Source organism: Leptonychotes weddellii, chromosome 8 (assembly GCF_054177405.1).
Source record: "Leptonychotes weddellii isolate Sample4059 chromosome 8, ASM5417740v2, whole genome shotgun sequence".
In the NCBI taxonomy this organism is placed as follows: Eukaryota; Metazoa; Chordata; class Mammalia; order Carnivora; family Phocidae; genus Leptonychotes; species Leptonychotes weddellii.
Genome location: NC_138376.1, coordinates 128,513,397 through 128,541,190, shown reverse-complemented (window position 1 = coordinate 128,541,190; position 27,794 = coordinate 128,513,397). Strand labels below are relative to the sequence as shown.

Genomic DNA, 27,794 nt, shown 5'->3' with positions numbered 1-27,794 from the left:
ACCTGGGTTTGGGAACCACTTCTCTAAAGGCAGAAGTACTGGGAAGTCCTCAGGGATCTCGCCAATTATGTTTGTCATAAAAGACCCCAAATGTCAATATCAAAATCTCCTTTTCTAGGGGCCAAACCCCTCTCCCAGCCGCATGTTAGTCATGGCATGGAGAGCGAAACGTGGTGACCCAAATCGAGAAAGTTATCACAGGTTGGTGGTGGCTCTTGGCTCAGAGTGCCCATGGGAGCCATGGTGCTGGCAACACTGGACATCCCACTTCTGGAGACCTTGCCTCTGCCCTTCCTATTCCAGAGTCCCTGCCGTCCCCTGAACCGCATTCCACAGCTCTACCCCACAATGTTAACCAGAGGGGCAGCGGTGTCCTGGGAGGACCGCGGACAACCTGACTGACGTATTGAAAACCATCTCCAAGTGGTGCACGTTGCTCACAACTTCCTGATTTTCCATGCCAACTCTAATAGATATTGATAGAATATCTTACTTTGAGCAGGACAGTATTCCAGTGGGCCCAGAATAATTCACTCACCTATTCAGCAAATCTCTATCCTGAGGGGTACCTGAGATGCAAAACTACTTAGACGCTGTTCTCTAACTGAACGAACCCACCTGTTAAACAGCGTAATTTAGGAGACGTCTGCCAGGAGCAATGACGGTGGTTGGACCACACTTACCACTGAGCTGTTCTTCAGGACACCAATGGGTCTGTGCCCGTAGCTCAGGCCGCCATAGACAGCCCCGGGGGCTTCGACAGCAGACCTGTATGTTCTCACGGTTCTGGAGGCTCGAAGTCCAAAATCAATGTACTAGCAAATTCGGCATCTGGTGAGAGCTCCCTTCCGGGCTTGCAGACGGCTGCCTCCTCACTGTGCTCACATGGCCTGTCCTCCACGGACAGTGGACAGCTGACAGTGGAGAGAGCCCTCCAGGGTCTCCTCCCCTTCGTATAAGGACACCAGTCCTACTGGATCAGGGCCCGCCCCCATCACCTCCCCAAGGGCGTCAGCTGCAAATACAGCCACGCTGGGGCTTAGGGCTTCAACATGTGAATTTTGGGGTGACGTCATTCAGTCCATAACATAGTCCATGATTTTGGGTGCTTTTTAAGGTCATTTATGTATGACAGTAAGATAGGATCATCAATTCCCTCCTACCACGCACACACCTTTGGGAAGCATAAAGAGGTGAGAAAAGAAATTTTTACTGAAATCTGGAAAAAAAAAAGTCCCTCTTCTCTATTTCTATGCACAAGGACATGGAGGTGAAGAGATTTGCCCTGCTGGTCAGAAGGTCTCCAGCTGGATTGTAACCTAACATTTTAAAGATTTATTTTGCCCTCCATCTCTCTTTTTTTCCTTCTCTGTGTTTGTTTCAGTGTTAACTCTTGTCCTGGAGCTCCTGATGGGGTCTTCGGCGGTGGGTGCCTGGTGGTGGGAGGGGTTGTGCACGGGGAGGCTTGGGTGTGGCTGGGGTTTGGCCCCGCGCGCGCGCTGTGCACGCTTTGGGGTCGCGCGCGCTGTGGGGCCTGTGGGGCCGCGCGCGCTGTGGGGGCCGTGCGCGGGGCTTCGCGGCCTGGCCCCGCTGTGCTCTCCCGCCATGCGCACTTACACGAGCGCCCCTTTCTGCCTTCTTCGTCCTGTTTCTCTTCTTTTCCCAGCTCTCCTCTCTGCCCTTCTGAGCACCTCCTGGCTGCTTTTCTGGTTCCTGGAAGTCGTCTTCCGGGGCTGCTGCTGTTGCCGGGACAGTTACTGCCGTTGTTTCTGGCTGATGCCCAGTTATGTTCCTGTCTCTGTCGGGGTGGAGACCAGCAACGAAGACGCGATGAGAGAGGGCAGTGGGCCTCTTGCAGGGCCTGTGGGGAGCCCTAGCGCCCTTGCCTTTCCTTGCCGTGTCTGCATCTTTGCACACGCAGGCATACTTGCACAGACACACGCGCGTGGACTCACACGCACACGGACATGTGCCCAAACACGCGTGCGCGCACGCGCGCACACACACATGCGCACACACACACACACACGCCCCTACAGAAGCAATTATGGGAGCCGTTGCACTTGAAGTGATGGAACTTGATTCTAAGTCACATCCAACAGGGTCTCTAAAAATGCTGAGCACCTACGAGTGGTCACCTTGAAAAATTCTGCATGGTCTCCCTTCGATGGTACTGAATACTGAATTTATTTTTTAAAGATTTTATTTATTATTTGACAGAGAGAGACACAGCGAGAGAGGGAACACAAGCAGGGGGAGGGGGAGAGGGAGAAGCAGGCTTCCCCGCGGAGCAGGGAGCCCGATGTGGGACTCGATCCCAGGACCCTGGGACCATGACCTGAGCCAAAGGCAGACGCTCAACGACTGTGCCACCCAGGCACCCTTCTCTTTTTTTTTAAAGATTTTTATTTATTTGAGAGAGAGAGCACAAGCGCGGAGAGGGAGAAGCAGGCTCCCGGCTGAGCAGGGAGTCTGATGCGGGGCTCAGTGCGAGGACCCCAGGATCATGACCTGAGCCGAAGGCAGACGCCCAACGACTGAGCCACCCAGGCGCCCCTGAATACTGAATGTTGAAAAGGAAACTTTGTCCATTTCCCACACCTTCGCTCCAGTTCTGTTGGTGAAGCACTATGTTTCATTTCTTAGTGTTTATGTCATAGTTGACAAGTGTCAGGATTCAAAACACTGGAGCCATGAAAGAATTATAATTCACATGTGATGAGGGATGTGGGGTAAGAGTTTGTGGAATGAATGAGGGAAGACTGATACTCATGAATTCATTTGTCTGTGCGATATTATGAAATTCAAGAAGACTCTCATTACACCTACAAGCATCAGTGACTAGAACAGGAAGGAGGACACATCAACAGCTCAACTCTGTGGGTAGGTGATAGACGATAGAGACAGAGTACTGAATGTCTGTGTCTCCCCAAAATTCCCGTGTTGAAACCTAACCCCCGAGGCGATGGTATTAGCCCCTGTAGGGAAGTGATTAGGTCATGGGATGGAGTCTTCATAAGAGGGGTTTGTGCCCCATGAGGAGTACGTGTCTGTGTGGAAGCCCCCAGCCTGTGGTGTTCTGTTAGAGCAGCTGAAACTAAGACAGAAATATCAATATGTATACAGGTGGATAGACAGATGCTATAGACAGACAGACAGGCAGACGGGGCTGAGCACCTGCCCCATCACCTCTCAGGATGCGCAGCTCCTTGTCTGTTGGCTCTCAGCTCCATCCCCTCCGTGCATCGTCAGCATCTCCTGGACTCCTGCCAGCCGCCTTCCAGTTGCAGTCTGCACTGGGAGGACTGCAGACCACCGGAGGCGTGAGGGACGGAGGACACTGTGCTCCCTTTTGCTTCTCCAGACCTTCCAACACTTAGAAGCCAATGCGCTCTGTCAGATTCCCCTGCCTGAAGTTCTACAGCGTTTCTACCTAGTGGTGATGGACCAGGGCTCACAGAGCCAGTGTAGGCTGTGACTCCTGGAGGTGGCTTCCTCCACATGTCCCCACCTGGTACCTTCAACACCCGGAGGGCTGCGATGCTGTGCTAACCACATGGGCACGTTGGTCCTCATAGCAGCCCTCCTTCTACTTACAGGTGTAGAAAGAGTTTAGAGGGTAAAGAGCTCACACCGACACCTCACAATGATCCAGCTGTTGAGCTGAGCGTCAAACCCAGGTCTATCCGAGCTCCGGTTCCCGACCTTCATGCAAAGGAGACAGCTTAGTGCTGTGGGGGCCACAGGGGGGCCGGCAGCTGAGCACCGTGGCAGACACGATGAGCAGACAGCAAGGACTGTGCACAGTGTGACTTCGGGGAACCTCCTTCGAGGTGGGTTTTAGGAAACTTGATGTTTCTGTGGAACGCTGATTTAAAACTCTTCATGAATAAAGATCACAACAAAAGTCAACAAACCAGGGTACCAACAATAGAGAAAATGAACATAGACTTAAGTTGGTTCTTTTTAAAGATTAGTTAAATTGAGCAACCCATAGCAAGACTCAAGAGAAAAAGAAATTTTTAAAAATATCACAGATTGCTTAGATCAGGAGCAACAGAATGGCTGTAACTACAGATCCCACAGATTTTGAAATGGTAATCAGACAAGACCCCGGACTGAAAGCAAGGGCCCAGCCTCCAGCCTCCAGCCTCCTGCCGACAGCGTTGCTCAGAGCAGGTGCTGAGCAATGCTTTCTCTGCATTATTTCAGAAAATATCCTTTTTCTGAGATCCCTGTCTAGTTTGCCAAACAGTAAAAACAGCTGATATTCATGACTGAGGAGTGCATGTTTTTGACTTTGTGATGTGTTTCATCAGATTGGACACGAAGAGGATTTTGCCTGTATTTCTTTAAGCAAAAGAACAGATACAATTCCGCAACACACACAGTCACTAATATGTGGGGAAAGAGATTTCCTTTTTGCCAGGAGGGCCTGATCTGCACAGTCACATCAGTCAGTGAGGGGAGTCTGTCCTGCATTGGTGGGCATTCTCCACCTCCCCGTCCACAGCGTCCCATGGTGTCCCCAGTGTCCCACAGTGTCCACAGTCCCATGGTGTCCAGGGTGTCCCACGATGTGTCCCACAGTGTCCACTGTGTCCCATAGAGGCCACAGTGTCCAATAGTGTCCCACAATGTCCCATGATGTTCCATAGCGTCTACGGTGTCTCACGGTGCCCAGTGCTGTCCACAGGATCCCATACTGTCCCCTGAGGCCCATCGTGTCCTCCGTGGCCCACAGGTTTGCTCTTCTCCTTGCCAGGCTGTGGCCTGTGTCTGAGCAGCTCTGGTATCCAGGGCCACAGACCAGCCCTGTCTTGCCTTTTCAGTGCACAGTAAGGGGACTAGTCTTCATTTCTGGTCTTACATTCACCACTGGCTTGGACGACACTCCTTGGCCAGTCTCGTAAACAAAGGGGGGAGATTCTATGTGATGTGTCCGCAACCACTCAGGTACCAGTGACAACACACTCAGAGCCAATGCCTGGAAGTTACCGCCCGCGGTACCGGGCTTGCAGGGGGAGACGTGGCCTCCCCACTTCCCTGCTCTTTGTGCCCGTTGGTGCACAGGGCACACCTCTGCAAATCTACGCGGGACAGCCTCGGGACTTGGGTGGACTTTGCCACTTTAAGAGCAGAGGGCCAGCGCCCTTCAGCTTCCGATGATTGTACAGGAATCACAGAAAGTCATGTGTATTTTACTAGTTTATCGCACAGCGGAGGGGTGGAAATGGGGTCACGTGGTTGCTGTGACCAAAGCACAGAAAACTCATCCCAGGGCGTCGCTGAGAAGACACTGGGACGAAACCCACCACCTGGCAGATGCTGATGGAGAGAGGGGCGCGAGATCCAGGCTTGCAGTGGTGCCTGCCGCAGGCTGGGGCCCAGGCCCAGCAGGTTCTCGGGGGGGCCTCTCCGGTCAGGGGCCGTGGGGGGCTGCTGCTCGGGTGGCCACAGTGACTCGGCACTGACACGATCACAGGCTCTGCTTTCCATCCCTGCCTGAGTGTCTCCAAGCCCCCCGCACCTTTTCTGGGGACACTTGTCTGTGCTAAGAGCCTAGCGACTGCTAGAAGAATCCACTCTCCCACAAACAGTGGAATATTTGCCAGAATTTTAGGAAGATGTGGTCAAAATGTTATGAACGTGGCCCAGAATGAAGGGACCCCTGCCTAAAGAATGGGGAAAGGTGAGCGATGTCCAGGTGAGGCTGAACTGACCACATGGGTAACGTTTCCCCCGGTGTAGTATTTTCATCCCACTTTCCTGTGTTCTGGAATTGCCAACACAGCTCGTTAGGGAGCTCAGTGAGGAGTGGGGGCACAGACGGGGAGGAGATCTGCTGGCCAAGAAAGAGCCTCCAAGAAAGGAATGCAGCTGTTCCCAACTGGACTGGGACCAGGGACGAGGCTGGACATGGCCTGGCTCCCTGATTCCTGTAGCCCCCCGCCCACCACCAAATGCAGTACATACTTGTCAGTGGTCCGAAGACTCTGACTTTGCCCTGAAGCACAGATATTGATAAGCCTAGGCATGCAAGGCGACGGAGGGGGCCCATTTGCTCCGGAGTAAGTTTTGGGGTTCTTTTTTCTCAAGGGGACAGGGGAAGGCGTGGAGCATTTGGAGAGGTGGAGGGTGGGGGGGACAGCAGATGTGGGACTTGTGAATGGACGGGACAGGGTTGACTGGGGCATGGGCTGTCACACTGTTCTGTCTGTTGCCCTAGGGAAGGGGAGGGAGAAGCCTGGGGAGCAGGGGCGGGGGAGGGCCCATTGGTGTGCACTTTGTGAAGTGCCCCGGGTTGCCCCCTTGGCCCACCCTCCCAGGCCCCTCTCCTGGGCAGGGAACAGGGCAGCTGGGGCTCCAACCCCACCCCGTCCTGTAGGTCTGACCAACCCTCCAGAGCTTAAAATACTTCTGATACTTCTCTGTGGGAAACGCCTTCAGCGCCTGTTTTTAAGGAATCCAACCCGAATTGATATCATTACATCATTATTCAAACATATACTTGACATATTTTGGACCCTGTTTCCGGGAGACATGTGGACAGAAGCATCCTGTGCGCTGTGTGGGCCTTGCTGGCTCGGATGGGCTTTCTGGAAAGGTCCAGAGTCGCTCCGGCAGTCTGTCTCGGAGCCCTGACCGCTGTGAGATACACCAATTCCTTTAGCTCTGATGGAGCCATTAGCCCCTCCACATGGAACCACAGAGAATGGAAGTTGTTCCTTCAGCCCCCTCTCGTCGCCAGAACGTGACTAACCGACTCTGGTGTGGCGTGCTGATATCGTTGGCTTGTTCAGCGAGTCAGGAGACCACGAATTCCCATGCTTGGTCTTGGGAACACCCTCCCAGGCACATCCCAGGACCATATGCGGGCGCCTGCCGCCAGGAGGACACATCCAGATGTCTTTCAGGAACCGTAAATGGGCTACATTCCGCAGATCTGCTCTTCGATATCCCTGAACGACAAGTGAGAGGTTTTTAGTGGATTGTGTTGACATTATACAAGTATGTTTACCAGTCATTCTGGAAGCGCCCAGAAGCTGTCTCACATGATTCTGCAAACCCAGATACTTGACAGATGGAAACAGGAAATTCTGCCATATGGAACATATGCCTGATCAGGCCTCACATAGTAAAATACTTTTCAGTTAAAGCTTTCTTTCTTTCTTTCTTTTTTTTTTTTTAAGATTTTATCTATTTATTTGAGAGAGAGAGAGCACAGAATGGGGGGGGAGCAGAGGCAGGGGGAGAAGCAGACTCTCTGCTGAGCAGGGAGCCCGATGTGGGACTCAATCCCAGGACCCTGGGATCATGATCTGAGCCTAAATCAGATGCCCAACTGACTGAGCCACCTAGGTGCCCCCCAGTTAAAGTTTTCTTTATCAGATTTTTTTTCATTATAAAATTCCACATGCTCAGTGTGACCAAAGATACCAAATATACAAAGAAAAAGGAGTCCTTGTCCCTGGTGCCCCAAGGCCCTCCTCGCTAAGTAGCCACGATGAACCTGGAGTGGGTTCCTCCAACCTTCTCCAGTCAACATTAGGGTTACTATTATCCTTGCTTGTTGCGATGCTAGGCTATGAATTTTGCAATTAAAAAAAAAAAAGATAAATGAAATTATTTTTTTAAAGGGTATTTAAGAAAATACTCATCTGATGTTAGAAAAAAGCCTCGCGCCCTTGTCCAACAAAAGAGGTTGATTTTCTCAGTGTGAATCAAAGGGGCCCCGGGCCCCACCCCTGTGGTCACCAAGGATGAGGCAAACAGGCTGGTGGTTATCAGGCTCCAAAATAATCGGAGTGTTAGTATGGGCGTGCAGCTGCTCTGGGTCCCCGCCTCTCAGCGAGGGACACCCCCCACACCTGCGCCCCTCAGTAAAAGTCAGCATCCCCCGGGCTGCTGGCACCTTCACATGATCTCTCGATGACTGTTGTCATTCCCGGATGGAGGGAATTGCAGGGCTACCCCTTCATCATAACCACCAATTCTGGATTTTCCAGGGACATTCTGGTGCACGAGGATTCTTTCCCCATGTCACTTACAATGTCACGTGGGGAGAAATAGACATTTCATCACATGGACATGGCTGTGTGTGGCCGGGGTGGGCATCTTCATTCTGCCGGCTGGAAGGATTCAAAGCCCCTTTACGGGTTCTTCCATAGGAGCCTCTTCCAGCCGCGTTAGAATAAATAAGGAGCACCTCAGTGCACAGTAAACCCAAAGTGAAAAAGTGATCACCTTTAATCAGAATTCTCTCTGTTTCTTGGTCAAATAATAATTGCTTAAAATAACAAGAAACCACACCAAAAAACGAAGCCAGGGCAAGGTATACTCCTGTGCTCTCCAGCTTAAGGCCACCATCAAAACCAACACATGGGAGACTGGTAAATAAATTAAAAAAAAACCTCACATGCCTTCCAGAGCTCCCTCTGGATTCTCAGGAAGTCTCTTCTATTCATATATCAATTAATTTGACTGCAGGTCATTACTCATTTATTTTTCCATTCTCAAAAAACTTAAGGGGCACCTGAGTGGTTCAGTTGGTTAAGCATCTGCCTTCGGCTCGGGTCATGATCCCGGGATCCTTGGATCGAGCCCTGCTCAGCGAGGAGTCTGCTTTTCCCCTCTGCCTGTTCCCCTGTGCCTACACTCTCTCTCAGATAAATAAATATAATCTTAAAAAAAAAAAACTTAGTGTCTTATAGAAGCTTACAATCAAGAACAAATTTTATAAATCATAATAAATATAAGCACTACATCTCTCATGACATTTTAACAACCTCATGGCTATATAATAGTAAAATTTAAATTATTATTTAAAATTATTTAAAATTTAGGGCGCCTGGGTGGCTCGGTTGGTTAAAATTATTTAAAATTTAAATTAAAATCTAAAAAGTGAAAGGTCACCCAGAAGCAAAGGAAAAGAGAAGTCTCCCTGTGATCACTGCAATCTTGGTCAAAAAGATTAATTTTCTCTTGTCTCCCCTTTTCTGGGTTTCTTTCAGCAGGCAAAGGAATAAGATTTAAACAGAAGTACTTCATGCCTTATGCATGTGGAATTAAATATCAGCTAGGATTTGAACATGGATGTGGTGCGTCTTTAAGCTGATACTTAATTCTCAGAATGAAACAGTGTGGATCCGTTCCTCCCGACCTTCCATTCATGGAAGGACTGAATGAACCATTACTGACCCCCCGTAATTACGATTTGAAGCCCTTTCTCACTCCTGTAAACCGTTTATTCATACTGTTACTCATACTTAACGCACACTCTGGAATGTTGGTGTTCTCTGGTGGTGTTAAAGGAAAGGTAATAATCGAGGAGCTCGCGTGGGGTGGGGGGTCCTCTCCTGCACAGGAGTCTGGCCCCACACCTGACGCCTGTCCTCATCCCTCCCTTCAGCTCATTGTCGTCTCCGGCTACTTCCCGCACAAACTCCAGACACGCAACCACCAACAGCTGTTCCTGTCGGCATCAGTGCCAAAGTCACTGTCACGCCTGAAAGCTCAGCTACCACCTCCTTCCTGGAACCAACCCTCCACCCACAGCTCCCTTTCCCGCTCTCCCTTGACTTGGGCAACAGTCCACCTGAGTTGCAGCTATTTTTGCCCATAAAAGGGGACTTGCATTCTGTTTTCGAAGCGTGTGGAGAAATCTATAGGCAGGTGGGATGACCCAAGCAGAGATTTCAGGTGAATCAGATGAAACCGTGTTCTGGGGGTCACCCAATTTTCTACCCACTGGTTTGGACGGTCCGTCTTATCTGTGGATGTTCTAAGTCGGGGAGGGGGGATCATCCATCACCTTGAGACTTTAGCAATCAGTTCATAATGGAACATTCGCCCTGTTTACTCTTCGATTACCTTTTCTATTCATCTTTACCTAGAGTATTAGGTAGCCAGATAAGATCGTCATCTGCTGATTTCCCAACATAACAGCAAGAAAGCTGGTGACTCAAAATCCATTCCTGGGAGTGCCCGTAGCAACCAGAAATGGGCAAACAAGTTGATGTCCTTTCGCTAACAAGAATGCAAGTGAGGGGCCCTGGACGCTGGGAAGGTATGGGCAGATTTTTGACATTGCTTCTTTGGTATTAGATCCCGCTAGTCACTAACGCGGGAATTCCTGTGCCGTGGCTGCTGCGAGACCTGACCTGCAGCTGGGTTTGCGACTGGCCGGCTTCTACAAGCTGCAGGACGTGACAGCGCTGTGTGTTTTCAGTTCTCGGAAGTGACTAGTCAAGAATCATCTGGGCAGGAGCTACACACTAGCACATCCAGGGAGCTCGGTCTACTTATTAAGTCAAAGACAAATGACTTCCTAACCCTGGTTTTCACCACCCATAAAAGCATTTAAGTAGAGAAACAGAGAAAGCAAAATCTATTTTTAGGGTTCTTCGGTTTCTGGAAATAGAAACCAACTCTGCTCCCACTTGAGCAAAAAAGGAAAGTTCTGAGAAGGGCCTGGGGTCCAAGGAGGATGGGAGGGGAGGCTGAGCAAGCAGGCTGCGGGAAGGGTGGGTGGGCTGCAGGCACTGAAAGGGGGTCTGTCAGGGTCTCGGGGAGAGGGCGATGGTGGTTTGACCTTACGTGTTGGTGGGGGGGACGGGGGAGATAGGGATATTTGGCCAGAGAAGGGCAGAGTGCTGCTGCCCCCACTGCAGCTCAGGGACGTGGAGCACCCACGCTGTGCCGGGCACCCTTCGCGCCTTGTGCCACACGGCAGCCACCATCATTCACTTACCAGGTGCCGACCAGGGGCTGGCGCTGGCTTGAGACCTGGGATGCGTGTTCGTAGGGCGTTCATGCAGGCGGAAAGAGAAAAAGCAGGTCGAACGAGACGATCAGGTGCGGTGGGCAGGCTGCACCATTGGGTCAGGGAGCTGGGTCGACACCATTGGGAAGGGGGTTCTGAGCAAAGACTTTAAGAAGGGGAGGGGCTGGCCGTCAAGTCTGGGGGGCTAGCGGTCAGGCAGGGAGTCAGGCAAGTGGGGGGGACTGAGCCGCAAGAAGCTCAGGTGCATTGAGCCACGAGCCCAGAGGAGAGGTGTGGGAATAGGGCCGATCACTCAGGGTCTTGCAGGGACCCCCATGAGGACGGGATGAGACAGGCAGGTTTAAGAAGTCGCCCGTCCAGGTCTACACAGCTATCATGTGGCAGAGCTGGAAGCTAACGGTAAAGAATTCTCTGCCTTCCACCCGCCCCAGGAAGGACCGGCGTTCAGCCAGCGTGGCTGCACCACGGGGACTGTCCCCTTAGCTCTGTCCATGGGCCACTGTCCCCCAAACTGAGACTCTGACCCCTCATGAACGCTTCACCAGCTTTCTGAGTGGAATGAGGATGTTCTTTGTATCACGAGGGCCCACATTTAGCTTCCGGATAATAGTATTGGACATTTTCATCTGCTTTGTCTCACTCACCAACGAAAACACCTGATCAAGGGCAAAAAAAAAAAAGCCTATTTCTTAGGAGATGAGGTATTTGAATATGATACAACACAGATGAAAGGGAACAGGATGATTCTGGGACGGTTTCCCAAATATTTGGTGCGTAGGAAGAAACCATCGACTTCAAGTGATTGTTTCTCTTAAATATCAAAGTCAAATGATGAGCTCTTGTTCTTTTTCAATAACTAGGTTTTTCTTGCTTGTAAAAGACCTAGGAGATATGGTCTCACGATCTACTATTGGGTATCCACACGATCTACCTAGGCGCTACGGATTCACGATTCTTTTATTAGGCATCACCTCTTTCCTCGTCTCTGTGTCTCCCATTAACACGTGTGCATATGCAAAGGAGAGCTTTTGCAGATTCACATGAGGATGTTCTCACATTGTTCAATATTTTCCTACCACATGACTGTATTGCTCTGTAGTTTCTCACTATTACCATAATTTTTATTTATTTGTTATTTTATTATTTTTTTTTTACCATAATTTTTAAAGCAAATTCCCTAAACAAATACTTGGCTGGTCCCCCCTCTGGGGCATTGTAATAGCACCGAGGTGAGTGGCTGTGCCCGCCAAATTTGTATATTTGTGAATCGTGACGAACACTTCACTGAGCAGTGATGTTCATGCATCTTTATGTGCATCTCTGTGTTTTCTTGGGATGAACTTCTGGAAAAGGGAGCTGGGAGTAGGAACATATTGAATTGTCTTTGATGACTTTTCCTCCAGAAAGTTTGTACCAGTGTTCACACCAAAGTGTGTCTGAGAATGTCCCTTCCATTCACCTGCAAATACACAGCATGATCATTTTTAAAATGTTAATTTGATAGGCAAAAAAAAAAGACATCTTGGTGGATCTCTTTGATTAATGGTAAAGTCAAACTTTTTATTTATATTTGTGTGGTAACTATATTTCTTCTTTGACACTATTGTTTGTTTTTAAAAGTAATCTCTTCTGCATGTGAAATGTGAAAATAATTACTAACGTCATAAAGTGTTCAGTGTCTACTAGACTTTCTTTCCAATGGCAGACATTCCGCTTAACCAGACTTGACATTGGCCCCTCTGAACCTCGTCCTTGGGCCCCGTCCGTGGCCAGCCCAGCCCTGTTGTAGCAAGAATCCTGCTCAGTCCGTTTGGAGAGGGTCCCCATGCTCCATGCCTGGTCACCGTGGCCTGCCTTCCCCTGGGGTGTCTCTGTGGGTGATTCTCCGTGTGCTGACCCCTACTCTGCTCCTCAGCTGTGAACCCCAGCCTCCTTCGTTCTCTTTGGAGCTGAGCTTGATCTCTCTTGCTCTTGCAACAGCAGTCTTGGCCTCTAATGCATGGTCCTGAATACACTCTTCCTTATCGACTTCACAAGCTGCAGAATGATCTTTTCTTGGACACTAGAGACTGTACATATATGAACCCGTTTCATTATCTTGACATCGTTGTGAGGGAGGTGTTACTTTGCAGAGAGGAAGACCGAGGTCCAGAAAGGCTGGTTGACCTTCCTGCTGTCTGCCCAGCGACAGGTGTGACAGCCGAGAGTCACAGCTCCCCAGGCCGGCTCCTGACCACTGCCACACGGCTGTGCCAGGGGCTTCAGGGACAGAAGGAGGAAACTTGCTGTTGCATCCTCAGTAAAGAAATACCCTTCCAAGTTGCTTTAGTTTTATTCCATCAGGAGAGCACTCCACGCTCGCTAGGGCCCCTGAGAGCTGGGCAGACGAGGCCTGTGGCGGAATAAGTCAGGACCTCTGCCTCCCGTGAGTTTAACTGCTGACCCGCTGGGACAGCTGGTCTGAAGGGTTAACTTGTTCAAGGTAACACACTCCTTGCTTGCTGACCTAAGGCCCTTGATCGGTCACCAAACTAATTTCCTTTCTTTGAGATTTGCAGGCCACTGGCCTTGGGGAAATGAAGGTCGAGAACGTCCCCAGGCCACAGAGGCCAGAAGTCTGTTTGAAGCTGCCGGGGCTTTCTGATCAGCCCAGCCATCTGTTAGCAAAATGTTTTTCTTTGTTTTGTTTGGTTGTTTGTTTTCTCTTGTTTTTAAGTAGGCTCCCCACCCAGCGTGAAGCCCAACGCGGGGCTTGAACTCATGACCCTGAGATCAAGACTTGAGCTGACATCAAGAGTCAGACACTTCACCGACTGAGCCACCCAGGTGCCCCTGAAAATGTTTTTCTTTTTTAAGGTCACACACATGACTTTACTGACCTCCCTTTGCACATCTCTGGACCTTACCCTCCTTTACAAAAGAACACAACCACCCCAGGGCACCAAGGAACCAGAAATTCTTGCACAACCTCAGAGCACTGAGATAACTCTGTAGCTGACCTCATCAGTCTGCACGTGGTCAAGAAATGTCACAGCCCGCTGCATTCCCTTATCCGATCAAACCCCTTTACACATCCCTGCACCAGGCAGAAAACCAGGAGTTGGCCTTTGGACAAGAGTCTTCCTTCTCCCTAGGTGCCCAGCCTCCTGAATGAAGCTCATATTCCTTTCCAGTCAAACCTGGGCTCTTGAATATTGGCCTTTGGAGAGGGCTGGGCAACAGAACATGGGTTTCTGTAACAAATTCTGTGAGCCAGGCAGACAAGCCATTCGGCCCCACAGCATGCTGGGGCTTTCTCTTCACTTCCAGGCTAGTCATCCTAGGTCATGGGGGACCAGCTGCCCCAGGTTGGTTGGCCTTGGAAGGGAGCCTGGGGGGCCCGACCCTGCAGCCAAGGAGACTGCTTTTGTCTCGGGGAAACTCCCTGCTGATTCCCGACCAACACCAACTGCCAGTTTCACTTTTTGGTTTGAGTGGAAATGAAAGGAGCCTTTGGGGAAGCTGATGAGCTCCTGGACCTGGCGTGTCCATGCCTACACACGTTTCCCATTTGTGAAGCTCTGGGGGCTCAGGCATGGCTTTGTGGAGAAACTAAGGCCTTGAGTCATGGTCTTTGTGTTTGGAATTTGGAGCGGATCTGTTTTGGTGTACGTGTGGGGTGTGTTGTGTTAAGTTTGTGTATGATGGGAAGTTCTATTTCTGTCCTCCCAAACAGCCCATTGGGCCATATTTTGAATAAGTGGAAAGAATATAACCAAAAGCTAGGGACTAAGAAAAGGATGCTTTTTTTTTTAATTGTAACACCACTGGCCTCTGTCTACTGGGAAGCCCCCCCCCCCGCCCCCACTTCGGGGGAAGAACATGCTAACGGCTGCATCTAGTTACAATGTTGTTTCCTCAGTGTTCCTTCTGAACTTTCACCCAGGAAGATGGGGAATACTCCTTATGTTCCCAAAGAAGGTCCATTAGGACAGGTTTTTATTGATTGATTGATTGACTGATTTTAGGACACATCTTAAATAAATAGTGCAAAGAGCTGAAAAGCAATCAGAGGAAAAGCCTGTTCTGCAGGAAGGGAGATAGGAGACAGAGATAATGGAATGTTAGTCCAGACTTTATATTTTTCAAGATTTATTTATTTATTTAAGGGGGAGAGGGGCAGAGGGAGAGAGAGAGAAAGAATCCTCAAGCAGACTCCCCACTGAGTGCGGAGCCTGATGTGGGCTCAATCCCAGGACCCCGAGATCATGGCCTGAGCCGAAATCAAGAGTCGGGCGCTTAACCGACCGAGCCCCCCAGGCGCCCCCTAGTCCAGACTTTAGAGCCACCTGCAGCCTTGCCAACAGCACCCCTGCCCCCTCTGCCTCCCCCTCCCCCTCCTGTTTCTGCACCACTGTGGGTGCGGCTTGGGTAACGGGCTCCTATGCCATCCTCGGTGCCCCTGGCACCATTGGCTCCTGGTCCTCTTACCCTCACTATTGAGGAGCAGGAAGCACTCAGGCTGTTGGGCCACTTCCTTGTGGGGTTCAAACTGAGGCAGCTCCCAAATCAGCATGAAGGGTCCCAGGGCTCCCCTGGACTTAAACCACCAGATTTCTCCACAGGTACCCCAAATAAAATCGACAGTGGGGAACAAACGGCCACAAGTGCAGCATATTGGGTATGAAAGCTAATTCAAGGTTGTTAGTTTAACTGAAATAGAGATCACGCCCCTGAGATCATGACCTGAGCTGAGACCAAGAGTGGGACACTTCACTGACTGAGCCACCCAGGTGCACCTGAAGGGAATGGATTTTAAAAGTACACTGGTCTAAGACTGAAATTCTGCTTTTCTCTCTGTTAGAAAGACAAAGTTTTCTTGGACTGTTGGTTTGCACTTGATAAGAAACTTAAACAAGGTTTTTTATTTTCTTTGCCCAGAAAAAACAAAGTTTCTATGTTTTGTCTTTATTGGGTTTTTGATTACTAAAGAGAGCTAAGACATCTCAATATTACAGGAGATAAGTTTTTTTTTTTTTTAAAGATTTTATTTATTTATTTGACAGAGAGACACAGCGAGAGAGGGAACACAAGCAGGGGGAGTGGGAGAGGGAGAAGCAGGCTTCCCGCTGAGCAGGGAGCCCAATGCGGGGCTCGATCTCAGGACCCTGGGACCATGACCTGAGCCGAAGGCAGACGCTTAACGACTGAGCCACCCAGGCACCCCTTACAGGAGATAAGTTTTACCGACAACCATATAACGCTATGTATTTGCCTTTGGAATCTCTTACTGCCACCTTGGTTAATAAATAATTAAGTTTTAAGTTTTGTAATGATCTGTAATCCCATTTAGGCTTGTGCTTTATAACTTTTTGAGGATTGATTGATTGATTTAAAGAAAGGCAGTCAGAGCATCCTCACCTCCTTTCTGAGGTCTTTTTAAACAAAATTCCCAAGATTCAAATGCTAAATGACATCTTTTTGCCTAATTGAACTTGTTTATTTGGGATGTTAAATTCCATGGGAAGCATTGTCAAACCAAAGATGATAATCATTGGGTGGTATTGTATGGGTAAATGCTATGACTGTTTCAGAAATTACATGAAATTCCTAAAGTGTTAGCATGTCCTGGTGTAAGGTCATTACTTGAATTATTGAAATGTTGTGTGTCACAGAAACAACCAGATTTCCTTGTCACCTGCATTAGAATGAGCTCGCTCTTTAACCATGGCCATTTCTGAGTCTTTTGTCACTTATAGTCAGTGTTCTAATGGTCTTGCAAAATGTGTTTTGTCTTCAAGGAGATTCATGAAAAGAACTTTTGACAAATACAGGTTTCTGATATCTTTAAGATCATAAAACTATGCTGAGTAAAAATTTCCAGAGTTAATGAAAAATTGCATTCAAACAGAACAAGAATTAGTAACATGGGACCAAGTGAATTGAGGAAGATGATGATAGTTGTTTTGACTTTTGTTTGAAACACTGCTGGTTCTCTAATGTTTGCTCTTCCAGATTTAAGAAAACTTTCTCTTAAGATATCTATGACTTCATAGAAATATGATAAAATATTCTTTTGTGAACAAACTGAAACATTCAACTTTTCTCCCTACCAGAACCCTTCAAAATTCAGAAGCTCTCAATTAATATTCTTTCTTTCACGGCAATTATGATCATTTCCTAAGTTCTATAAGATTCTGATTTTGTGACAGAATACTGCTGGATATGACCAGACAGCTTTAAGGAACTAAGTTGACTTTATAGAGCATGAAGCCAAAAGAGCCCCTTGGAAATGTTGGCCTGATACCTTGCTTACAGAGTTCCCAGCAGCCCTACCAGGTGAGTAAAGAATGTCACTTCCTGGCTGGCACAGGAAAACTCAGGATACTTTGGGGACCTCAAGAACAGGAATCTACAGGTATTTCAGGTGTGTCTGATTCCAAGTATTTGGCTTGGCTTCTGGCCTTGAGAGCCTATTAAAAGTTCAATCCAGAGATTCCCTATGAAAAGTTCCAGCAAAGCAAGTTTGAAAGAATCTATATGATTTATCACTATTCTTACTGAGCTTATTTAAATAATTAGGCAAACTTTGTTAGAATTGGACTTGTTTTTCAAATGAATTAGTCTTGATTTGGCCCTCTTCGAAAATGAGGGTGATTTTAGAGAGAAAAATAATGTTTCAATAACACATCTTTGTGGATATTAAATTCTAGTCCTGATTATCTTTGAGTGTTTGTTGTTTGCCTAAGCTAGACAACTTGAAGTAAACTTCAGAGAAATTGTCACAATAGCACACGTATAGACAATCCTCATGCTTTTTATTCTGTGGGGATAATAACAGGATCCTGTGGCATATGATTATTTGAACTCAACTCTCACCTTGACCAATTCAATGTGGCCAGGATGACAAAATCACTCCTTAAAAGCTAGAGTGAGTGTTCCCCACTCCATGGGTTTAGACTTGTAGAAATAGTAGATGGTCCCACTTCCCTTGTCACTGGATAGAGGATGTACTTGGGGGTGCGCATATCCAGACAGGTCTTCTCCCACTTGCCAGAGATTCCTCAGAATTAGGATATTGTTAAGGTTACACATCAGGCAAAGAGGGACTCTTGGTGGTTTTATCCCTTTGCCGTATTTGTCCTAGGAACCACCTCTGTTGATGTAAAACTGCGAGTAGAGGCTTTAAGCCAAGCATACAGTGGCCACCTTTAACCAAATCTGACACTCAGTCACCCACAAATTTGCAAGGTGCCTTTCCAAAACTGAATGGCCCTTGGTGTCTTGACTGCAGGTCACAGAGGAACTTGGACTCTCATTAAAACAGAGTGCTGTGTATGTTCCAAATTACCTGAAAAATGTAACTGAAGTCATGAAAAAAGTAACTGAAGTCATGAAAAATTTGGGCAAACATATCACAGCTATAGATGCCCTTGCTGTAAGTTTTTTTTAGCAGTTGGGTAAATTCAATACCTTCCAAATGGAAATATACCCTATTAAGCATTACTGTATTTCTTGTTCTCCTTCTCTTTGGTTGTTGTTTGACTTTTTACATTTGTCAAGCCAGAGCTCATGCTATTGGTAATGGCTTGGAGTTGCCCTTACTTTCCCCCTCAGTGCAAATGCCAGAAACAAGATTCTCCCACTCCATAAAAGTCTTCCACTCCAAAATCCCTTTGTCATCCTGATCAGCAGGAAGTAGCTACAGAAGACAGACCTACAGAAGACAGCCCCTAATCCATGGTTACGGAATGAGGAAATCGACAGTGGGGATTTGTAGCAGTCCAGCTGGTCTTACGGCTTAACTTGTTCAAGGTAACACACTCCGTGCTTGCTGACCTAAGGCCCTTGATCTGTCACCAAACTAATTTCCTTTCTTTGAGATTTGCAGGCCACTGACCTTGGGGAAATGAAGGACCAGAAGGTCCCCAGGCCACAGAGGCCAGAAGTCTGTTTGAAGCTGCCGGGGCTTTCTGATCAGCCCAGCAATTTGTTGGCAAAAAGTTTTCCTTTTTTAAGGTTACACACATGACTTAACTGACCTCACTTTGTGCATCTGTAGACCCCGCTCTCCTTTGCAGAAAGAAGAGTCAAGTTTTGATTGGAAAGGAATATGAGCTTTATTCAAGAGGCTGGTCACCTGGGGAGAAGGAAGACTTGTCCAAAGGCCAACTCCTGGTTTTCTGCCTGGTGCAGGGATGTGTAAAGGGGTTTGATCGGATAAGGGAGCGCAGTGGGTTGTGACATTTCTTGACCACGTGCAGACCGATGAGGTCAGCTACAGAGTTATCTCAGTGCTCCCAGGTTGTGCCAGGAGTTCTGGTTCCTTGGTACCCAGGGGTGGTTGTGCAGCAGTTCTCTGTTGAATATTGGCCTTTCAGTAGATGGGCAGCTGAACTTGGGTTTTGGTAACCCTCCAGGTGGAGTAGACACATTATAGGCAAAAGGAAGGAACTCCAGTTGCATTTCCTTATCACTGGGACATGGCCCCCAACATGGATTGGGCTCTCTCACAGCTTCCCCATCCCCAGGATGCCCAGGCCACCCCTCGCACCCTCCCAGTCCAGGATTTGGACCTGTGAAAGCACCGAAAGTTGGAAATGATGTAACTTGACTGAAAAATAAACACAGAGGATGACTCCTGTTTCCATAGTTAGTTAGCCTAATTAGGTGTTTATCAGCCTATATATTTAGTGTAATTCTATGTATCCCACTGCATGCAGCACCCACATAGGGTACTCCTGAGTGCCTAGTAGTTTCCAAGATAGATCGAGGATCCAAAACCTCAGAGCTTTCTGGGAGGAAGGAATCCAACCTAAAACAGAGCAAGAAAAAATTACGTGGCAAGGACCACCAGCGATCAACCCGACCCCCACCCCCACCAGGTGGCTATTGAGTAGAACAACAGCCACCTGGTGAAGGAGACAATGAACAGTGTCTTAACAACAGTGAAGGAGAATGGCTGAGGAGGCACAGGGCACCAAGCATGTGTCAGTCACCAGGGCGGCTGGCTTCTGTTGTGACAACGGCTGGAGACACGGGACCACAGTGAGTCCCAGGCCTGACGTGCCCAGACCAGGGACCCGGCCAGCAGGAGCTGTGCCAGAGCATGGGGCTCATGGCGAGGGGAGTCAAGGCTGGGTTGGTGGGGCGAGTAGAGACAAAGACCACTGGGGCAGTGGAGCAGGGATGCTGGGAGGACCAGGCTCACTGTGAGGCCACCTGGGCTCCGGGGCTGGCTCAGGCTGGACGCTGGCCTGATTGTTTCTCGAGGGAATTAGTGGAGATTAAAATCGCCTAAAATTGCCTGTCAGGCCTGTAAAGCCACTTTATGTAAAATACCACTGGGGAAAAACAAACATTACATTGTTTGCTGTCTTTTGGATGTTTTCTATTTATTTTGCAAGAATAAAGCTAGCAATGAGAGTGGATTGTGATACCCCTCCAATTTTCATGACAAAGCCTCAGGAAGAAAGGAAATTTATTACATTCTTATATACTCTTGCTGATAATGTAGAGGTTTTTTTTTTTTTTTGTTATTAAAATGGCTTTTAAATGGCAGCACCATTAAATGGTTTTTTTCCTTCTCAGCTGAGTTAAGAGCTCTTCTGTGTTGGACCCTGGCTGTCCCTGGATAGTTAATAACAAAATGAAGCCAAAACACAGCTCTGTGGTCAGAGTCAGGAACCTGTGACTAAAAACTTACTTCCTGCACCCCAGCTGCACGGACCGATTATTTAAATATACCACAAGCACAGCAACTTAAAATACTTGTGAATTCTGTTTCTTTCCTCCTTGTCATTTAGGAGAGAAACCTTGCAAATATAGGTCCCAAGAGAGCATCACATCTTCCCTGTGATGGAGGGCTGGAAGGAGTTCTGGAGAAATGTGAATTCCTGGCGTGACTAACGGCGGGAGCGGCCTCTTGGCTTTCCTGAACGTGAACCTTCTCCAAGATGCGAGGGACAGCACCCCACACTTTACGGAACCAGACAGAGCCAAGTTGTCTCCGGATGGTTCGGGGTATGGATGGGATGAGCCCTTAAGGGTATGTAGCCAGGGGTCCCAAGGCGATGGCTTCCTGATTCCATGCACACGTGAGGTCACTGGAATCCAGAGCCGGGCAGGCAGCAGTCCCTGGAGAGCGCCAGGGTGTGGACAAATGTCCGAGTCAGACATGCAGGGGAGGCATCTGGCTCCTCTACTTTTTGGCCACCAGCCTGGAGGTACAGGGTCAAATGACACCGTGGTGGGGACTGTGTAGACACGGCCATGGGGCCTCCTGCTTTCCCACGCTCCTCTCATCTTGCCAGGAGACCGTGCTGGAGGTGGAGCCCCAGGTCTGGACAGTTGGTCCCATTGGGCTCCAAGGCCACAGGCCAGGCCTTGTGACCATGAGGGACCCACCCCCACTGCTGGAGGAGCACCAGAGAAGACCCTGCGGGGCCCTCCCGCTCTCTAGGGCTTCCCTTGAGGACCACTCCAGCTCCGTCATCATCAAAGGCAGACGCGCTATTCATAAATGTTTTCCTGGCAGGGCTGAAGAAGAGGCAGCAATCAAGTAAAATTGCACATCAGACTTTCTGGGGCCCCTGCCCTCTCTTCCAGGAGACTGCCCACGACGAACCATGTCTGCAGAGGAAAACGTGAGTGTGCGGGCCGCCCTCCCATCTGCCGTGGTCCCAGTGTGGATTGCAGCGAGGAAGGTGGGACAGGTGGCTTCCGCTGGGACCATTGCCCTGCAGGTGTGCTCTCTCACACTCGGCAGAAGTTGTCCTCAGCAGACACCCGTCCTGATTTGGCCCTCTGTCTCCACAACAGGTGACGAGCCTCTTCTAGGCCACGTGGAAAGAGCACATGGCCTTCTCTCCTGGGTTGCTGTGCACCAGGCCACTCTCACCAACAGGTCAGATGGCGGCTACCCGGCAACAGAGGAACTGAGTTCCCACCTTGCTTTCCCTCTTCATTTATTCAGGACTATCTTCATGACTGGTCTCTCATCAGATCAGATTTGGGCTGGGAAACAGGTGTATGGAGTCCAGGGTGACTCAGGAGTCAGTGAGTGCTTGGGCCGCACGGGGCTGGCCGTGGCAGGGGATGTGGTACTTACTGGTCCAGAGACCTAAGGCTTGATGATGCAGCTGATGGTTTCTGCTTCCCAAGCTGTTGGGCTGAACGAGACAAAATCTCCGTGTTTATTTAATACAATTACAGCTGTTACAACTTGTGGGTTTGTAAAACCCCGAATGTAATCATGCGACACCTCTGAACGTCCTACTCAAACTGAGAAACCCAGCGCTCCCATGGAGCTTTGGCGACAACCCTCCCAAGCTGGCGAGAAGTGTCCAGAGCTTAGCAGGTGTTAGGTGAGAATGAAGGGTGGGGAGCGGTGTAAAAGTTGGGGGAGAAGAGAAAAGAACACCCTAGAGCAGTATCTGCTGTCTTTGGCATTCTAGAATTGGCCCTTGTCAGATGTGGCCCCGGTGACCTGAGTGTCACTAACTGTGAACTTGGGTCAGTTTTGTCATCTGTGGAAGACTAGAGGACCCCTAGCCCCTTTCAGTTCTAACCCTCTTACCGCTTCTTCCCCGCAGTGATGCTGGGCCCCCAGCCCTCTCTGGGAGATTGTGGGTGCTCCTGAGGATGGGGGCCTGGAACCACCATCCCCAAGCCAAATGGCCCCTTCCTCTGACCTGAAATGTCTGTGTGTGAGTATGTGCAGACCCTCAGGATCTCTGGGGCCGCCGGTCACATATGCAGAGTGCCCAGGGAGCCTGCAGCTTGGCCTGTGAGCTGGCAGTTATAAAGTCCCAACCAAGGCCCCCAGAGACCGTAGGTATCCTCTTCTGGAGAGGGAACTGTCCAAGAAGATGGCTGAGCACCATCTCATGGTTCTTGATCTCCCACCCAAGACGAAGTTCCCAGGCTCAGTGAGGTGGTGACTGGGAGGTTCGTTTGGGGGTGGTTGTTGGTGTCCTGTTGTTGGAGCTCCACGACGGAGCTGGGTCTGATCCTAAGTTTGGGGAGGGGGCCTCCCGAGCTCCCCTGGGTAGGTGCCCGGCCCCGCCTGGCTCCTGCCTGAAAACCCAAGGGTGAGGCTCAGTGGCTCTTGGGCCCCAGGTGGACTGAAGAGCAGGTATTGCAGAGCTGGGGTAAGGGATGCGAATATTTCCTGACCGCTGTGGGCTGGGGACAGAGCCTTCGGGGAGCTTGGGACTCTACCAGCGGGGCCCCTGCCGGCTCCCATGGGAGCCGTGTGTGTGTGTGTGTGTGAGGTGGGCAGCCAGAAACCAGGGATGGGCAGGGAGGCCGCGGCCAGAATAGAATCGGCTATACCACCGCCTGGAAGGCACCACAAGATGGGGCCAGGGAAGTCGCTGAGCTCCCTCAGAGGCCCCGAGCAGGGGTCAGCCCTGTGCAAGGGCAGGAGACCTCAGACTGCAGCTGGGGTCAAGAGAGAGTGCGGTTTCTCTGGTGAGGATGGCAGGGAAGGGGTCACCTGGCCCCAGCCTGTGTTCCTGCCACTCTAGACCCAATCCGGGAGGCCGTGGGGAGAAGGCCCTTCTCTGATGGAGACAGAGGCAAGACCACGTGGCGTTTCCAGGCCCAGGGAGCAGAGTGGTGCAGTCCCGAGCGTATGGGCCATAGCCGGCCCCGCGGGGCTGGTCCTGCCAAGCACTTTGCTGCTGGTGACCACAGGCCAGGAGAGCTGGAGGCCACTGCGCGTGCCAGGGGAAGGAAGCTCCTGGGGCCTTGCTCGACAAGCTCCAACAACAGCACAGGGGCCCTTTTGCTACCCCAGGCCATGCCCGAGCTGACCTTCCTTCTGTTCCCTGGAGCCCCTGGCCCGTCCCGCCTGCCAGTGACCCTCAGCCGTCCTGGTCCCAGCGAGCACTCGGCCTCCTCTCCTTCTGTCCTGCCTCTGCTCACGATATTCCCGGCCGGAGCAGCTCTTCTCCTTCTGCTCCACCGACTGGGTCCTCCAGGGCCCGCTCAGTCTCCCCTCCTCCGCCCACCTGTCCCTTCTGAGCACCTGCTGCGGGGACGCCAGGAAGCACGTCTATCACTTCCTCTTCTGTGCACTACCACACGGTTTAAACCTAGCTTCGAACCGTCCTTGGGACTTCCCCACTCTTACATCCCAAGACCCTTGAAACGGGAAGCAATGTCTTCCCACCGTGTGACAGACACACACAGATGCCCCCGTACGCCAGATGCTGAGCTGGGACCCAGTGACGGAAGAAGAGTCAGACTCGTCCTGGTCCTGCTGGAATTCACCCTTGAACGGGGGAGAGAGGCCGGCTTTGGACCCTGGAAGTGAGGTTCCGGGGGGTAACTAGGCCCCGTGTGCCACAGCTGATTCTGTTCTCAGAGAAGAGATGCGTTCCGAGGCTCTCGGGGAGGATGGGAGATCCTCGGCCAGGCGTGAGGTTGTGCGAGGGCACGCCAGGACCAGGGGCCTATGAGGGCATAAACGCCACTCCCACTCTTGCCCACAAACCCACCCCACCTTTGTCATGAGCAACGTTGTGTTGCCGGCCCCTCACTGTCTAAACCGGGGGCCCAGCGCTGGTCCTGGACCACTTCTTCCTGCTGCTTTCCTGTGGGTAAGAAAGCCCTGGCGATCCTCTGCTCACTTAGCTACCAAATTCATCCTTCCTCCCTCCAGGGTCTCACCCTTGTGCTTCGGACGGCTCCCAGGCCTGCCCGTGCCCATCCCACCCTACACAGGTGGGTCTCAGCCTTGCATGTGAGCTTTGAAAACCCTGAGGGGGGTCCCGCCCTGACCAAGTAAATCAGATGGTCCAGGAGTGGGGCCTCTGACTTAGGTGTTTTTAATAACACTCCCTGGTGTTCCTCACGTGCAGCCAGAGTTGATGGCAAATCCTTGGTGTGGGGTCAGGAATGTGTCCCACGAGCTCCCCAGGGGGCCTAGGCACAGTCCAAGAACCATGCATCCATGCAAGGGCACCTTTGGCACAAGGACTAGGACTAACTCACCTTCGTCACAAAGTGCCTCCTACCTGCAGAAGAAGCTGTTCCTTAGTAAGAGGGTTCAGGAGCCTTCTGGTCCCCCTCATTCCCATCAAACTGCAGCTGTGTTGACCCTTCGGGGAGTCACCCGGACATCCAGCCATCAGGGAACCCTCTACAGCATCTTGTCCTTCCTGCTCATAGAGAGAACTGCAGGACTGCGTGGGGAGTCTGGTTCCAGGCAGCCAGATTCACCGGCCAGCTGAGAGCCTCAGTCCCTCACTGCAGACTCGGAGCCCACGGTCCTCGGTGGCAGATCCAGAAATTGACACGTGACATGTGTTGTGGGCCTCTGGGATTCCTCTCAATGAGCCGAAGCTTTGAGGGCGCAGTCCGGAATCCTTGTCCTTGTCCCTCCCTGCTCTCTTCCTCCTTCTCCTTGTTGTCGCCCTCGAGGGTGACGTCCAGTCTCTGAGCACACTGCGGCCAGGACCTACTACCTCCACGCCTCCAGGGATCTTCCAGCGATGCTCATGATGGCACGTACTAGGTTATATGGTTTCTGTGTGCATGTGAACTCTTCGAACGTGGGACAACCCGTGTCTGTACCTCTGACATTGAGCCAGGACACGGTGGGAGCCACATCCAGCCACCTGGCCCTCCAGCCACACGAGCCGCGTCTGCCTACCCCCCTTCTCTCTGCAGAGGTGGAGGCAGAGTGGCATCCAGGCGCTCTGTTCCAGGGAGACCTGGGTGCCCTGCACACAACTCCCTCACCTCCGGCCGACCCCCGCCGCTCGCGCCCACCTTGGCCTACCTGGCGGACTGAAGCGCCTGACTCTTGCCCAGCTCAGCCTTCAGCTCCTTCTGCCCGGTTTCACCTGCTCATCCTCAGTCCAGGGCTCTTCCTGCGTGGGCTCCTGACGCTACGTCGTTTCTGCGGTGTGACTTCCCAGGCTGTGCTTTATCGGCAAGCAGACCGATTCCCCCGCAGGAGAGGCTGGGCCCAGCGCCGTCTGGCTGGAACGATGAGCCCCACCTCTCGGACCTCACCAGACCACAGGCTTTCATTTTCTTCTCGTTCCTACATCACAATACAGGCCAAAATGTGGCACAATGTTTGCCTTCTTGTTTTTAGTGGGTTCAGTGTGAATACATCTCCAAACAGCAACAGCAAAGAGAATTAGACCTTTCTTCCCGGGGTGGAGGGTTTCAGCTGGGTATGCTTGTGCTGTGCTGACGACCCCCCCACCCCAACCCCATCCTGTGGCTTCTATGTCATGTCAGCTCCAGGCCAGGCTTCCTGTCAGGGCCCCTCCTCACCCAGGACCCATTCTTAGGGTTTTCCCTCTGGTTAGAGGGGAAAGGTCCATGGAAAAACCACGTGACGGCTCTTGACAGTTCTCGAGCACCTGCTGGCCCAGCCCCAGCCTGATGCCACAGGGTGGGGGCAGTTGTCCCTCGGGACAGGCCGGGAAGGACAGGCAGTGAACACTAGGAATAAATACAGCAGTGCAACATAATCTCCCCTCCTGATCACACTGGCTCCTCTCTTCCTTTGACGTGCAAAATAGACTCCACCTTCCCCAAGGGACACCCTCCAAAGTCCCACCAGGCTCCACGTGGAAATCCCAGGGGGCAAGTCAGCACGGGGCAGTGGGAGGGCAATATTCCCTGACTAGTTCCTGGGGCTTCTGCTCCTCGGATGTAGTCTCCGTGGCTTTGGGCTGAGCCTTCAGGAGGGAGGAGCAACAGAACGTCGTGAAGAAAGCATTCACTCCAGCACGGGGAGCTTGGCCCCATCTCCGTTCCTCCGTTTGAGGCAGAGCAACCTAACCACGGTTGTGTTCGAAGTGAAATCGTGATCAGGCCGATTTTCCACAAACTATCGCTTCCATAGATCAGTCCATTATTTTACATATTTTCTTTGCTTCTCCAATGATCTGCAGTTAAGGATCCTATTTCTTTCTGTCTGCGATCACATTTTTAGTGAAATAAAATAGACATCCAAAATACAAGCCGACTTTCTCAATTATTAGATCCAACAGATATTAAATGACTCTGTTCGCTTTGCTGTGAAAGTCCTAAACCCTTACTGCCAAGTTCTGTGCTCGTGTGGTGCTCGCACTGAGTGTCATGGTTCTAGAGAGAGGTTTGCCTCTCAGAGGGTGTCTGCGTGTGTCCGCACCTGTGTGTAACGTTTAGAATCTTCCACATACGCTTTTTCATGATTAGGAGACTCGGCTCACATCCTGACAAGTTGGACAGGAGAACTGACCCAAATGAGCTGTTTGCACAACACATTTGCACTGAACCTTCTGTCCAGGCTTTGCTTTATTTCTATCATTAAACCTGATTTATCTTTCTTCTTTGTTGTTTTCGGTTAAAACGATTAGTTTTACGTAGCGCTCGGTTTGCTCTCTGGCTTACTAGAGGTGGCGTTCATGTGTGTAACAAGTGTGGGCTTGGGGGGTTTGGTCCCAGTGCCGGGTTGTGAGCGCTACGCCATTCACCACTGATGACGTCATCTCCCTGTTTTCGGACTGCTTTGGAAAATACTCGGTTAACTCCACGAAGGCCATGTGGTGCCCAGAGGCAGACTGTGTATTTTCTGCCCACAAACGTCCTGCCCGTGCATGACACTATGGTTACCTCCGGAAAGGTGAAGGCCATCTCGCTGTTTCCCTGGTTTTATGTTACCATATGTCCTTTTTCCTTTCCCTCTTAGTCACCATATTTGTTCCAACAAATATTTTTTGAGTTCTCTCTAGTGCTAGACACATAGTAAGGATGGAGCCAGTTAGACTCTTAAAAAACTTAAGCAAAAAAAAAAAAAAAAAAGGAACTGATCGGAAGACTATTGAGTCACCTGCAACACCACGAGGAGTCTAGAGAGCGTGTTGTGGGAAGGGGAGCGGAGCAAGGGACCAGGTGTGGCCAAAGTCACAATGGGGAGTCACCCAAAGCCACCAGTACCAAGGCCCCATGGGGCTGCTCACTGCCCGACCCCATCGAGGCCACCGTGTGCTCCGAGTCGCCCCCCTCACCCCGAAAT

The 27,794-nt window shown here is 50.5% G+C and overlaps 1 long non-coding RNA gene across 4 annotated transcripts; it reads left to right on the top strand.

The window, feature by feature from the left end:
* Positions 1-20,532: 20,532 nt before the first annotated feature.
* Positions 20,533-27,104, top strand: LOC115940007 (uncharacterized). 4 transcript variants are annotated; one of them, XR_014148065.1, is made up of 4 exons: positions 20,533-20,788; positions 21,303-21,411; positions 21,587-21,671; positions 21,980-27,104. It is a non-coding gene; the product is annotated as an uncharacterized LOC115940007 (long non-coding RNA). The 4 variants fall into 4 exon arrangements; XR_014148066.1 differs by having other exon boundaries at positions 21,303-21,471; XR_004074787.2 differs by having other exon boundaries at positions 21,587-27,104.
* The last annotated feature ends 690 nt before the right edge of the window (positions 27,105-27,794 follow it).